The sequence below is a fragment of the Habropoda laboriosa genome, unplaced genomic scaffold (genome assembly GCF_001263275.1).
Source record: "Habropoda laboriosa isolate 0110345459 unplaced genomic scaffold, ASM126327v1 scaffold309, whole genome shotgun sequence".
Classification (NCBI taxonomy): domain Eukaryota; kingdom Metazoa; phylum Arthropoda; class Insecta; order Hymenoptera; family Apidae; genus Habropoda; species Habropoda laboriosa.
In genome coordinates this window covers 1,439,502-1,452,331 of record NW_017100481.1, presented here as the reverse complement: position 1 = coordinate 1,452,331, position 12,830 = coordinate 1,439,502, and positions in this window count along the sequence as shown.

Here is a 12,830-nt window from a genome sequence, read left to right as displayed (position 1 = left end):
ATTCTTTTCGCGGGAAATCCACTACTTTTCGCGGGAGATCCACTACTTTTCGCGGGAGATCTATTATTTTCGCGGGAAATTTCTGTTCTTCTATTACAACGTTGTAACACGGAATAATTATTAATTTTCACAATTTTATTATTAATTTATACTTCCAATAATATGTTATAACGCTACGTAGAATAACTTATACGTTTCTATAGCTTTCTTCAATGGATATCTACGTTTCGACGTTCTCGTTACTTACTCGTGGTTAAATTAATTTCGTAAGGATTAAAAATCAGGTTGACCCGTGGACATAGATTAGAAATAACTACAGTAAAGGTAAAATTATTGTGTTAAATAATTCTTTTTATAGGAATCGAAAGTTTGTTTAACTTTTGTTTGTTACAATATCGCGGAATAGTTGGTAACATATATTTTCTGGATTTATGCGATATTTAATGTTTGTGATAATTAGAAATTAGGTTGATCTTTGGTCGTCCACTGAGGAATAGGTATGTTGAAGGTAAAATTATTGCGTTAAATAATTTTTTATACAGAATAAAAGTTTATTCAACGTTTCTTTTATTATAATTTCCGGAAACAATTTGTATCGTACAATTTCTCAATTTATGCTAAATTTGGAGTTCTGTTTACATGTTACAATAATTATAATTGTATACATTTTACCGTGGTAAAGTACGTTGAAGACGTTCGTGAGTTTCCTGGTCACTTAGGCTTACCGAAGATCGCGTTCACCGTGACACGACGAAGCCTCGTCGTACTTGCTTTTAACGATCCTCGAATTCCAGCCGCGTGACTTGACCCCTGTCGCTACCAGCCGTGCACCTCAACGGTACAATGAATTTTCTTCGTGGCACGTTAAAGGATTTCTATCGTTCAACGCGCGTTTTAACGCGCAACGATAATTTCTTGGCTAATTTACGCGTATTTCGCTGTGCAATTTAAGTTTCTTTTTTTTTTCCAGAAATTCTGCGATTGCGGTGTTGAATTGTTAACGTGACCTTGCACTTATCGATAGCGAGTGTTCGATGGAAGTATGCGACGAGGAAGAGATAACGGTGATAACTGTACACGATAAGATTGAACGACAATCGGATAGACGCAGCGACGTCGTTGAAGGTTGAGAAAAAAACTGATACGCTACGTGTTCTTCGAAAATTCTTGATTGATGAACGAAGGTTGGTCCAAAGTACGGATTATTAATATTGAAAAAATTTAGCGATAACGTGACTAATAGCGTCTATAGACGTTTTGAAATTTTTCTTCGCGTCGTGTCCTTGGTGTCTACGAACGTTGTGAAAATTGAAGATTTACCGATTAATTTATCACATTGAATTGCAACAATTTATTTTCTTTTAGTGATTCACTATAGGTGCTTTGAAAATTTTCTCGCATTTTGGCGCCTTTTGGCACACTTTCACCTTAATTTCTTTAAGGGGGGAGGTTACCTTTGATAGCCCGAAAACAGACCTTTTTTCAAACGCATATTGTGAAGTGAGAAATAAAGATAAAGTGAACTTTCTTTGTTATTTTTAATCGCTGTTCTATGAGGTGTAAAACAAAAAAAGAAAAGTTTAAATATCTGTAAGTACATCAAAGTTTTGAGTGAAAACGTAAAGGCGTGTACGCGGTGCACCGTTTGATGGTGAACATTGTTCCGGATGAATTATCTGAGACATAAAACGAAACGGTTTTATATATCTGTGAGACAGTCTCTATGATGTGTCGCAAGCAGAATTTCAGAAAAAAAAATAATACAGTTTTTATTTTGGAAAATACGATTTTATCGTTTTTTTGCAAGAAGAATATATTTTATCCTTTTTTCTAGGATGAACCTTGGGTTTGTGTTTTTTGTCCATTGCTCGAAACACTGTGCTGCGTCCGGTCGCATGTGCACCTTCCTACATTTTTCGCTGGCATTTCGTCAATTTTCGGAATTTCAGAGTCTGGTTGGGTTTCAGATACGCGGAAAATATGCAGCTATTGGAATATGCAAAAATTCAAAAATCGAATTTTTGAAAATTTCAAGGGTAACCTACCCCCTTAATTTTTGTCCTTTACGCATTTCCACCTTAATTTAATAAAATGTTAAATTTGAAAATTTCAATTCAAAAAATTTTGCTTATTTTTAAAACGCCAAAACGAAAGAGTTTTGGACCGCAATTAAATATCTACCGTCTACCACCCTGCTTGCGCACTAAAGCCTGCGACAACGAAAGGGTTAAGGCTCTCTAAACTCGCTGTTCTCCGCTGAGAATATAAGAGGAAAGAATACACAGAATATTCCCTCAAAGAAAAGAAACAAACGTAATTCTCTAAGAATGTAACGAACGCAGCATCCAGCGGCAACTGTATCCAAGCAGGATTCTCCGGATTTCAAGCACGTGTTCTTCCCACGTTTTACGCGTTTAGCATCACCCTTTCTTCCGAATATCGGCTGCAACGGCGATTAGTCGCGTCCAATTAAATTTAACGAATTTCCACGGGCGTGGCTTGATTGGTTTCATTAATTACGCATGCACTGCGTTCAGAGGACCAGCGTGCGCCTCCGAAAATGCAGTCTGGTCCCGACTACATACCGGATGGTTCGCGGGGGTTTGTACGATCGTAGGCCTCTCTAGCCATCGCTCACAGTTATTCCTCTCTCGGTGTTTCGTTCGCGACCAGTTTCGCGAAATCGGGAGAGAGAGTGCAGAGGACGATTGAAGCACCCCGGATTGCTAGGTCGTTGGAACCGCAATGCCCCGCGGGATCCTAACTACGGCCGTCGAACGCGTGCCGATATCCAGAATTTGCTAATTAAATGCCGCGTAGTGGCTTCGATTCCACTACGACGATTTACTGCCTTGGTTTAAATATTGCTACGGTGTGGTAAATTTGTTGCAACACGATTGTTTGTTGGGGGAAATGGACCGAGTTGCAAGTGGAAATTGGCTGGAAAAATTCGGGACCCTGTCGTTCGGTTTTGATTTTTCTTTTTTTATGATATTTTTGATTTGGTTCAAGTTGTGCCTACTGACTTAGGGCCAATTTACAGACTTAGTCGTCTGTGTTACTATATGCTATGATGTTTTTAGATTAATATTTGTTAATTGTAAGGAAGCATGTCGTTCATTTTTGATTTTTTCTTCTTTATATTATTTTTGGCTTGGTAGAAGTTGTGCCTATCGGCTCTGGGCCGATTTATCAACTTATTCATCTATGTTGTTATTTGCTATGATGGTTGTAGATAACAAATGTTAATTGTAAGGAACCATGTCGTTCATTTTTAATTTTTTTTTTTTAATTATTTTTGCCTTGGTTGAAGTTGTGTCTATTGGCTCTGGGCCGATTTACCAACGTATTCGTCTATGTTACTATCTGCTGTGATGATTTTAGATTAATATTTGTTAATTGTATGAGATCATACCGTTAATTTTTCACAGTAGAAATTTTATGTAAAATTGTTTATATATGTACAATTTTGCAGATTTCGTATTTGGATCTCGTCCGTTTGAAGGATGTAATTATTACAACACTTTTGACGGGTCATTTGAATTACGACTGTACTAGGATTTATTTTTGAGAGAGAATGGTTGTTCAGTGTATTTGATCTTTCAGGAATATTGGATGGTGGTCGATGGTTTTCTAGCTTATGGGAGTTTAAATAGTAAAGCGTTGGAGGAGAGAAGTCGGTCGACGAACCTCGTAAAATTTGATAATTTATGGTTCACTCGAAGACCTATTGGAAGTAGGGTTTGGTGGTCCTCAACTTTCTTAGGCAATAATGTGTCCAAATTTTAACAATTCAGACCAATCGACCACCCAAGTGTACGAAAGAAAGTTTAGGGGGTACTTAGCGAAACCCTCCACACGCTTCGTTATTCGTAAATAATAACGATATTCCTTCAGGTCCATGAAATCTCTAATATGTATTTACGTTTTGACGATGGAAAGTATCCTATTTTACACACAATTTTAAAAGTAATAATATACAATTAACAAAATAAATGATGTGTGTAATATATATTCGTTAATTAGTTAATTAATTAATTTTCCTGCAATTAGTTTGGCTCGTTTCGTCGAAAATATTGTTTAAATGTGGTGGAAATGTAGACGTGACCTTTTCAAATTGAAAAATTCAGTTAAAATAATAAATTTGCTATATCGAAACGTGAATTCAAGTAGATTAAGTTGGATTGTAACATACGAACGCTGTTTTAGTATTAAATAAAATTTAAATACAGAATTCACGAAAAAGGAAACGTGAGGCAGTAAAATGTATACAATTGTAATTATTCCAACGTGTAAACAGAACTCCAAATTTAGCATAAATTGAGAAACTGTACGATACAAATTGTTTCCGGAAATTATAATAAAAGAAACGTTGAATAAACTTTTATTCTGTATAAAAATTATTTAACGCCATAATTTTACCTTCAACATACCTATTCCTCAGTGGACGACCACTATAATTATTGTAACATGTAAACAGAACTCCAAATTTAGCATAAATTGAGAAATTGTACGATACAAATTGTTTCCGGAAATTATAATAAAAGAAACGTTGAATAAACTTTTATTCTGTATCAAAAATTATTTAACGCAATAATTTTACCTTCAACATACCTATTCCTCAGTGGACGACCACAGGTCAACCTAATTTCTAATTATCACAAACATTTAATATCGCATAAATCCAGAAAATATATGTTCCAAACTATTTCGCGATATTGTAACAAACAAAAGTTAAACACACTTTCGATTTCTATAAGAGGAATTATTTAACACAATAATTTTACCTTTACTGTAGTTATTTCTAATCTATGTCCACGGGTCAACCTGATTTTTAATCCTTACGAAATTAATTTAACCACGAGTAAGTAACGAAAACGTCGAAACGTAGTTATCCATTGAAGAAAGTTATGGAAACGTATAAATTATTCTACGTAGCGTTATAACATATTATTGGAAGTATAAATTAATAATAAAATTGTGAAAATTAATAATTATTCCGTGTTACAGCGTTGTTAGAGAAGAACAGAAATTTCCCGCGAAAATAATAGATCTCCCGCGAAAAGTAGTGGATCTCCCGCGAAAATAATAGATCTCCCGCGAAAAGAATCGATCTCCCGCGAAAAGTAGTGGATCTCCCGCGAAAAGAATCGATCTCCCGCGGAAAGTAATGGATCTCCCGCGAAAAGTAGTGAATCTCCCGCGAAAAGTAGTCGATTTCCCGCGCAAAGAAGGTTTCGCGCCCGATTTTGCTAACGACTTTGGTAATGACTTTGGGGAGAGGGTACCGCAGGTATATAGGGACCCGCCGATGGCGCGCGAACTCATTCACCCTTTATACTGGGCCATAGACACTTCGCGGCAAATTAGTCTTAAAGGTTTTGAGATGTGAATAGTGTGGTCGAGGGCTACTAGCTAGTCTATGTCCACCCTATACACACTCTACCTTCCTCTCAAACTTATATACTATAGAATTTCAATTACTACCTGTTAGACAATTTTTCTTTTCTTTTAAATTAAACTTTAACAATTACCGGTATCTGCTAGGCACGTAATATCAGACTTTAAATACTCGACTTCGGACTTCGGTTTAGAAATAAAATAAAATTATTTTCGCGATCGGACTTTGAACATCCCACTTCGAATAAAATATTTCGAAATTGTTTGGAAGGTTTAGGGAACTCCACGTTCGAATTTTAGTCATTGTTGTTCTTCAGACTTGTCGAATAGGGCGTTGAAATGAATTTGTTTACTAATGAAAATTTGGACGTTTCAAATATTTCTTAATTAAATACTTTGTCGTTACAGCTTGATAATCGATAATACGTGCTTTTCTTTCAGCTATCGAATCTAGTTTGAAATTTTTCTTTCAGTTTTTCGAATTTCTTTTATTTTTCTGATATTTTAACTCTGATATTGAATTTATTTGACTACTTGCTATTTTGTAAACTAATAATTCACAGCTATCCAAGGAATTTGCATGAATTGCATGTTTAGTAGTTAGATGTTTTATTACTGTACTGTATATTGCGAGCTGAAATGTGAGCTCGTGGACTATGCCCACCCTAAATTAAACCGTCTCAGTAGTTTACCGTAATTAAAATCTATTTGCCGAAATTATATCGAGAGTTTTTCAATATTTACAAATACTAGAGTCATCGCATCGCGTATTGTAACAATAACTTCATCCTCAGTTCGCTTATTATTGAATATTTTCACGCGTTTAACTGATACCTCCCTCCAATTATCGTCGCGTATTTTATGCAAATTTTCTTCTAATGTCGAATCGAGAAAGATATAAATTCACGGTTTTTTTTCGCGTATTCTGTTCAAATTTAGCTTCGTTATAAAAATCGAGAATAATATAAAATCGCGATTTCCTCCCTTGGGTAAAACTGAAATAAATCGCGTTTCGTATACATTTCGCGTCGCCCATTCCACAGCGACTCACAATTTGTGAGTTTTGTGAGAAAATGAAGGAAACTGATTGGCGGAAGGATGACGATCTGAGAGGAAGGAAGGAGGAGATGCAGCCAAATCCACGTTGCAGAGCCAAGCTGCTTAATCTGCGAACAGTGAGTTGCAAAAATGGGTTTTTTTTTCTGGCGATATGGTAGTAGTTTATTGTGTTGTCTATTGCCAGCTGAAATACCAGCTGAGCTGCCCCTAATTAAACCGTCTCGCTAGTGTTTCGCAATTAATAATCGATATTTTGAATATTTATTAGAATCTTTCAATTTTGATAAATATTAGAGTCAGTGCATCGCGTATTATAAATAGCTTCATCCCTAGTTCGATTTATATTTCATTCTTTTTCCGCGTTTATCTCACACTTCCTCCCAATTTTCTTTTTATTTCATTTACATACCGCGTTTACTTGACACTTCTTTCAATTCTTCACTCGCGTTCTACGAAAGTTCAGTCAAATTTCAAGTAATATAAATTCGCGATTTCTCCCTCTCTAAATAAATCGCGTTTCGAAATACTTTTCGCGTCGTCCATTCCACAGTGACTCACAATTCGTGAGTTTGTGAGTCTTGGAAAATCAACGCTTGGAGGAAGGATGACCATCTGAGAGGAAGGAAGGAAGCAATGCAGCCAAATCCACGTTGCAGAGCCCAGCCGCCTAATCTGCGAAATGTGAGTGAATTTTTTGAGGGTTTGGTGATTGGTTATATATGTGTGTGTATGCATGCATGCATGTTTGAAGCTGAACTACCAAAACTTGGAAGAAGAAATCGAAGGACTCTATTGCACTACTCGGTGCAAACGCCCACCCATTATTAGAGTACCCCGACTAGTATATCGCGTTAATTCAATGTTAGAGTCAATGTTCGTAAGAAATACTCACCAATTATTTTCGATCGCTACGAGAATTTATTACGTCGCGTCGCGATTTTAATAAAATAGCTTCATCCCTTTTCTCGGGTTTTGCTTCTCCTTTTTTGAACGCGTTTTGTTGACACAACCCTTAAACTTTTGCTAAATACCCCATCTAAAAATGGACTACATGATACAGTGGAGGATGATCAAAATTCGCGGTTTCGGGTACTAAATAAAATTCAAGGAATTAAGCTACACTTGAAAGAAATCGCGATCCGTATACAATTTCGCGCGACACTTCCACAGCTTCCTAAGTCTGGTGTTGGTCAGTGGTTTTGGGTCTCTCAAACTGGCGATTCGCGGTTTCGGGTACTAAATAAAATTCAAGGAATTAAGCTACACTTGAAAGAAATCGCGATACGTATACAATTTCGCGCGACACTTCCGCAGCTTCCTAAGTCTGGTGGGTGTTGGTCAGTGGCTTTGGGTCTCTCAAACTGGCTTTTGGGTCTCTCAAACTGGCATTGGGTCTCTCAAACTGGCATTGGGTCTGTCAAACTGGCATTGGGTCTCTCAAACTGGCATTGGGTCTCTCAAACTGGCTTTTGGGTCCCTCAAACTGGCATTGGGTCTCTCAAACTGGCTTTTGGGTCTCTCAAACTGGCATTGGGTCTCTCAAACTGGCTTTTGAGTCTCTCAAACTGGCATTGGGTCTCTCAATTTGGCATTGGACCCCTGGTGGAACCAAAATTCGATGCTTGAAGGATGCAAATGGCTCACTCGATGGATCTGAGAGCTGGTAAGCCTTAGGTAATTCCTATTATTTCAAAAAATTATGCCAATAAAGTTCCAGTTCGAATTGATAATCATTGATTTATGCAATTAATATATTAAAAATTATTATCTTTTCAGATATTTCCCTTCCTTCTCCTGATTTTCATGTAAACTTGTATGTGAAAATGAATAGAAAATTGTAGAGTGCTACATGCGTGTGATATAAAATACTGTAAAGTATGCGAACGTGAAAACCAAGCGAATCTTAACTTTAAGTAGTCCATAAGATAAAGTAAGTTCGAAAATATTTGAATCGTCCATCGATGGACATCGTGGGATGCGTGCGTTTTAAATAATTCTAAGATAGAAAATTTGTGTTGAATACAATGTGCGCGCTCTCTTACAGAGATACGCAATCTCATTCGCGGCATAATTAATATTTACTATCGCCGACATCAAATAGAAAAATAATGTTCTCGCGAATATCGTTTCTCGATCGCTCAATTTCTTTCAAGCTTTTACTCGACGTGCTTGTTCGCGAGTAGCGCGCGATACTCGCGAGTGAATACGTCGATTAGGCTCGTTGGTTCTTTCGAGCGATCGAGAATTTCTCGTTTCGGTCGCGCCGCGAACGTGTCTGAATTTAATTACATCGCGATTTATAATTTTTTAAATGCTCCATCAAGGGAGAGCGTGGAATCTTTGGAGTCTTTTAATATTGCATTGAGAATGAGGAGATGATTAGAGTTGCGATTTAAAGTGAAATGTAAGACACTCGTATATCGTACCGCGGATTATTCTAAAGACGCGAATTTTTGATAAGAAATTATTGTGTCTTGTTGCGAATGAGAAACGCGTATCTCTGAAGATAGAGAGCTGCCAGTAGGGCATGTGTTTTTGTCGGGTCCCTTGCGTAGTCACCTCCTCGTGGTGGGACCTGGTAATTGGTATCCTTTTCCAAAGAAAATTCTCACTTTTGCAAAAGGATACCAAGCTAAGAACTACGCGTACCCGTCGACACTCTCATTCTCACACACAGTTGAAAGTTTGAACTTTAAGTAGTTCGTAAGATAAAGTAAGTTAATTCTAAGATAGAAAATTGAACACTATGTGCGCGTTTTTTAATAAAATACCTTGAAAAATTATTCAGATTCTATGGTAGATATGAAAGTTCCATTTGTGCCATTCGTTTCAACTTGATACGTCAAAAATGATCAATTTTATCTTTTTTTAATTACTTCCTAGGCGTATAGAAATAAGTTTCCCGTTTATTTACAATGCAGCGACTTGCATTTCTGCAGTAGAACAGAAAGGATAGCGCAATATGAAAAGTGAAAAAAAATGATTGCACTTTTTGGAGGATCAGTTGTGCACGTGTTAGACACGGACATGAACGTTAAAGGGTTAAACAAATATGGAAAAATATTAGGACTAAATTAATCGTCTTCCACGAAATATACTGTATTTCTCTATTTCTGCTAATAAAATGAGATGAATGTATAGTTTCCATTTTTCACGACAAACTTAATATTACTCGTACTGAAATTTTCGGGTACGACGGTCATCGCTCATCTTCATTGACCTAATTCATTTTCCTCCAATTACTTTGTCCCGTTTGGTAGAGAATATTGCTTAAATGCAATTGAAGTTTGCGCGTTGCACGATTTCCGAAAAGAAACTATCTCTCTGAAAAGGAATGCGAAGCTAAGGACTACGCGTAACCTAGATTCACTCTAAAGGAAGAATTTGCATTTGTCTGCATTCTAAGTTCAACAAAACCCATGCAGACATTGTGCAGCAATGATCAAAAACAATTTAATCTAATTTTCCTTCTTAATAATACCATCTACTAATCCACCGAAAATATATCGTCCGTACATAAGATTGTTCCTACAATTAAAAAAGATTAAATACAAGATTACAGCTGAATGGTTGAAACGCGGGAAAAAAGAAGAAGGAAGCCGAACGGTGTGAAAACGCGGCGATGAAAAGAGCGCGTAGCGTCGAGGAGCGAGCATGAACACGGTTAAGTAGGAAATTAGATGCAAAGTGGCCAGGGGGTAAACGCAGGAAAAAGATGTTTCCCGGTATGATCGTACCGAGGCGCCGGCAGAAGTGCACGACGAGCGGCTGACATGCGAGATCCCTATATGCTCCTATCGACACGAATATGCTAATGATCCCGTGGCGCGTTAGTTATGCTAATTCCACTATGATTCACCGGTCTCAAACATATGCTGCCTTGCATTTTCTGTCGACCACCTGCGGAGCTCTAATTGTAGATGAATTATTAATTTACCGTGCGAGTTGCTTCTCGTTACCTCTTTTATCCTTTCGCTTTTTAAAAACGTAGTTGATATCCGCTTCCACACGGTACACGTACGAAACTCGTGTCTTTACACGACAATAATACAAATTCTACCTTGTAATTACCCCCTTTCTTCTTCTCTCTTACCGCCGTACATCTACGATACCGTGCAGTATCCATATTTCCTAGTGGTAATAACAGGACGATCCGTCCAACGTTTCGAACTACGGTTGCAAGACACCTTACCAATAATTAAGATACAATTACTATATCCTCCCCTCCACCTTGTAACGCTGACACGTGTCCGCGCATATACATATTTCATGGATCGACAACGCGTACAAATAAGTGCGGATATACGCTCGCCCTGTTCCCAACTCTACCGCGTAAATCTCCCTCGTCGTGTACGCTACATCCTTGAATAGACACCCCTTGTGCCCCCGGTTTGGCCTTCTTCCGCGAGAATGCTAATTAACAATTGGCAATTCGCAGGCGGTGCAGGACGAGACCGTAAAACGGTACGTTGGCACGGGCTAACAAGGCGTGAAGGGTGATTTAGCCGGTGACGTCACACGGTTGTACAGAGAGGAGGTTTCTCTGCTAGAGGTTTGATAGCGGAGAGAAGAAGAGGATCGGAGGAAGAGGTTTCCTCTAGCAGTAGCGAGAAAAGGGCGGAAAGAGAGACAGATCCCCGCAGGCTCGTAAAATGGCGCAATGGCCCCTGAGAAAAGGGGCGAGGTTTGGCCGGGGCCAAAAAGCGGACGGAGGTCGTCAATGTTGATGATGCGTGGATCACGATGTACTGACGGCTCCATCATAGCTCGCCGTTCTTCTTCTTCTTCTTCTCCGCCCCCTATTTCGACGTCGATCGGCCTTGCTCTTGCTTCTCGTTGGTACTATGGGAAGATATATGCCACCTCCGCGAAAGACCATTCCATTTGCTTTATTGAAATAACTCGACGCGCCTCTCGTCGACACGTCGCGAGCTGGTATGGGGGTTACTCGATCCCGTTCGAACGATTTTCGACCATCTACTTTCGGAGATTGTCCCCCTGGAACGACGCGTATTCATCTCGAGGACCCTTAAATTGAATTCTGAGCGACGCGGTGACCGATGCGAGGTGGAAATTGTTTTAATACCAGAGATTCGGGTGGCTGGGAGAAAGATTGCTGTTGTCTGGGAAATTATTGTATTGGGTTATTCTTTATGCTGTTCGTTTTGAGAAAGTATAAGAATGATTTTCGTAATTTTCGATACAGATTTGCCAGTTTATTAGGAGAGCATTGATTTCGAGTACGTAAAAATCCGAATCGCTAGGAGAGAGAAACTTCTGAAAGGCGTTTTCAATATCTTTCTGTTTCTTAAATTGATTTTGTGTAAGGAAATTGTCAAGTGATCTCTCAATATTAATCCTTTGGCTTATTGAGTTGCTCTAGTGGTACAAATTATGTTTCAAATGCTACGAAAAGAGGTTCTGTTTGTAATAAAGTAGATTCGTGAAACGTTCGCCGTGCAAGGAGTAACTTAATCGTTCAAAAATGTGACAAATTATCTCGCTTCTTTTAGGATATATTCCTTACACTTAAATAACACTATTACTTTAATTATTTTCGTAACAGTGTAAACATAGACTTCTTTTTATATCAAAAAATCATGCGCGTGTGTGGTTGAGTTGAAAGGGTTCAACATTAACCCTATCGCTAATTTTAATTTGTAAGATAACAAGCTCCACTTAAAACTCTGACTTTTGGGCAGAAAAATTAGCACTCTCCCCTAACTATTAAGGAGGTCTTCTAGTGTGACGGTTTCAAAAAATCGATTTTTATTTTTTTGCATATATCGAAAGTACAACTCTTTAAGAATGTACTCCTGAAGTTTTATAGTTGTATAAAATAACGAAGTTATAGCTCGTTTAGTGTGACACATCAAGGGAGAATCTAAATTGCACTGAAAACTTTAAACGCGTTTTTCTCGGAACCATGTTTTCTCAAATGATTGCCACGATCTGGCAAAAACTACCGAGCCAATCGAACTCAAATTTTGCACATGTCTTCAGAGCATGTGTGGCTATGGTCGGTAGTAGAATTATGCCAAAATATATATTTTTCTGATTTTTAGAGCCTCTGAAAGACGAAAAAAGTCGAAAAAATCGATACTTCGTATTCAACGTGCCGTCATTTTTTTAATTTTCAATATTTTTCTTTTATTCTACTACCGACCGTAGCGACATGCATGCTAAATAAGAATCAATTGGACTTTTTTATTTTTCATAAGCAGAACAGCTCAAATCATGGCAACCATGAACCTACCTTTTTTTTTCATGCTCCTGTTTGACGTGATCCACAGCAGCCATATTTAATTACTTTTCAACAAAAAAAATTTGTAATGATTCTCCAAGGACAAGTAAATACATAGGAATAAAGC